A 3783-nucleotide genomic window follows, 5' to 3' on the forward strand; every position below is an offset into this window, starting at 1 on the left:
ATGTATATTGCAAAGTTGTATTCAGAAAGAATAAATTAATTTTAATTAAGAAAGGACTTGTATCACTGAAGTTTCTTGGAAAGAATTTCTACGGGAAATTAACAAACAAGCAGATATGCAACAGTATGTATTTAAGCAAAAGTGCTGTAACTAATAGATAAGAATATCTCTAGTTGTACATTTCTGTATCTACCACATTAAGGTTAATCAGTTATTCATTTTAGGTAAATTCACGAAATCAGTTCTTGGGGTCTTTCTCTTTGATGCTAGCTTTGTTATGACACAACCAGGCTGTTTACTTGGCCTCAGGTTATCTCGTTATGCTTTACAAACGATCTGTTAGACAGGTTATCACACTAACCTAATAATATTGTAAGCCAACGATTGCAACAAAGCCCAAAAAGCACGATATATATATATATAGAGAGAGAGAGAGAGAGGAGGAGGAGGAGGGGTGTTAACTATGTTATATTAAAACCATTTTGGAATCTTATAACTTTTTATAGTCCATGTCGTCATGCCCCAGGCACGCTCAGTCTTAAGTTAGGACCATACATCCTGAAATAGTCCTGCAGCATAGTTTCTATTGCTCCATTGTAAAGTTGTCATGTGTAGAGCACACCCACACAGTAGGCCATGTAGTGTACGAGAACCGAGAACGATGGTTTCTCAACCTGCTCGAACCCTCTGGCGAATCTGTTCAAATACATTTTTCTAAAGTTTAAAATGTTGGAGCCATCATTCAACAGGAGTAGTGAATTTCAGTAATCAATACTATCTCAAGCCAGAGTTCTCTGCAATGGTACTGAGTACACGGGTGCAGCAACGTGACTCTTTAAATTCATCATTTGTGTGAGATTCATGCTTCAGCTTTGATATGAAACACGTTGCTCATGAAAATGCATTGGTAGCTATGTCTTGGATCTGAATACTCCAAGTTCAACCGTAGTTCTGAGCCACTTTGTCCCAGGTAGTTCATCCCAGAAGTTGCACAATCTAGTGCTTGCTTAGTCATCAAACAATTCTCAAGTTAATGCTTCACCTATAGGCAAAGTACGATTGGTCAGCCACCATATCTCCTCAACACATATTTAAGACTTGTCAGTCAGAGAATTGGGACGACATGGTCTGTAAACCAACCACTGAGGCATCCTAAGCAGATCTCCATTTGGTCTTGGTGTGCTCCAACCTCTAATTCCTCAAGCAAAGTCAAAAATGCTAAAATTCGATATATGTGGTGAGCAGAACAAAGATGGTCCGTCCATTGTATAGTTTTGTGCTTAACCAATCTAAGTACCACGACTGGTGACTTCTTCCAGCTGACAGAAGATGCGGTTGATCACGGGCATACCTTCAGTTACTATTGAGCATTGAAGGAAAGTTAGAGACTCTGTGGAGCATCTGGTAGAATTCTGTAGAGGAGTTAGTATCCAGATTTGGTGTCTAACAAGCTTGACTCTGTTCATGTGTCTCCAGCCTTGGACCAATACATGTGTCCTATTCCTGGTTAAATGGTTACTGAGAAGTAAAAGACATGAAACTTGTAGTCTGAAAAATCGAGAAACAAAAAATAATACTGAATAAGGTAACTACAAAATTATCAAATAAATAATATTTAACCAACCTAGGCAATTCTTTATGTTCGTGTCGTGATTGATATCTGATAGGTTTTTATCAAGTTGAGTTTGGAAAAATCTTTCTTCACTAGAAATAGTGATATGCAAAATCATTTGGAATAATTTTAGTCATTCTCTTTGAGAGGTCCCGCAATTCATGACACAGTTTTATTGTACTGAAATCAGTCGAAACACCATCTGGCAAACGAATTTAGAGATCCACACAGTGTTTTAGCAAGTCTTTCAGCTCAATGAACTTTGTTTCCTACCTTGAAATTTTGCTGTGGATCAAAGATGGGTTCACTGAAGATTTCATATGCAAACTGTCTCTTGTTTTCATGAGCATATCTGCAATTCTTGCAAACGCTTTGTAATAATTCCCATTTCTTCTACAAGCTCCTTTAGTGAATACCGATGCCTTTGCAAGGTCTTCTTCGGGCCTTTATTGACGAAGGAAATCTTAACTTTTTCATAATTGTGTTACAACTCGAAACTTAAATATCACTTTTTAACAATTGCTTGATAACAAGATTGAAATCTACCACAATTCATGTTATACCACAAGGCTAATCATAAATATATACTTAGTAAGGAATGCTTTTGTTCCAGAATATGCCATTTGAATAGCTTCTGTGTATTGCTTCCAGCAGTAGAGATGAAAGTATTATTGACCTCTTTCATATGAAACCCGAGTGCACAAACAATGTTAGTTGTGAAAGAAAATTAGAGAGAGGAGAGACTAGAAGTAGATAAAATAAGAGCACAAGTTGAAGTTGCGAAGCTCACCCAACAGAAAGATGAAGAGTCCAAGAATGAAAATAGGGTCAGGGCCAGCCAACCCAAGCTGCCCAAATCTGATGAACTGAAAGACGACATGGATGTTTTCCTGGAGAGATATGAAAGATTTGCCCAAAGTTAGAACTGGGGCAAAGGTGACTGAGCAGTCTGTCTCAGCCCACTTCTCACAGGTAAAGGCCTTTTAGTATGTGCAGGTATTATGTCAAAAGATGCCATGTAGTCTGAAATGCTATGAACTGTATTTCAGTTTGTGGCACGTCTATGGCAATACTTCACAAGATGGACTGACATGGTCAAGTGTGAAAAGAGTTTTGTAGGACTGGTAAATCTACAAATATGTGAACAGTTCACAGGCACATGCTCAACTGACATGTCACTGTTCCTAAAAAAAGAGCACCAAAATACGTGTACGAGATGATCAAGCTGGCAGAACAGTATATGGAAACCCATGGAGGGAGTATCCCTGGCAAGTCCAAGAACAACTAGTTAAAGTCGAAACCATTGGTGGTTGACCAGAAGCAGGAGTCCAGCAAAGGTGTCAGGAGGTTATCAGACAAATGGGAAATAAGATGCTTTATTTGTTATAAAATAGGGCACATAGCAAATGAGTGCAATCCTGGCACCAACAAGCAACAGCAGAAATCTCAACAAAAAGCAGCTGGAGCTACCTACAAAGATGGCACTGGCAAAAAACAAGAAAAGAGTGATTATCACCATATATTCTGCTCCCAGAAGAAACAGAATAGAGACAACCTGTCAGATTTAACACAAGAAGGAAGTGCTATTTCCATGATTAATCAGTGCACAACCATTAAGGGGACTGCAAATGTTGGTGTAGACTGTATAAGTATGTGACGGATTTATTATTCTATATTTATTTTAATATCGATGTTTGTTTAAAATAAATTTATATTTAGAAATGTACATAAGGTATACTGTTAAATATCTATTGCGAAACTCCCGCCTATTCTCTAAAGTTATAGAACATTCTCGAGTTTAAGACTCAACAATATATGTGCGTACGTAACATCCAGTATAGCTTTGTATTGTTACAAATTTTCGAGAAACTCTCCATACATCTATAAACATAACCAACGTGACGCGCCTAAAAAAACATTATCTATTATTGGGTTGCTGTAATTGGTGTGCTATAAACTTTGTAAGCTATAACTGTGATTAACGCTTATTAATCGGGAAACTTCAGATATTTGACCAGGAAAGTTTATAAATTTCGAACATTACAAACCATTTAACTTCAGTGGATTCACATCGGACATTAGTACTTTTAGGAAATCATTACCTAACGTCATACTCGACCTGTATTCAGCGTTTGATCAGCGAGAACTACAGAGCTATCTAGCTCCTTGTT

This window comes from Limulus polyphemus, unplaced genomic scaffold (assembly GCF_000517525.1).
Source record: "Limulus polyphemus unplaced genomic scaffold, Limulus_polyphemus-2.1.2 Scaffold2481, whole genome shotgun sequence".
NCBI lineage: Eukaryota > Metazoa > Arthropoda > Merostomata > Xiphosura > Limulidae > Limulus > Limulus polyphemus.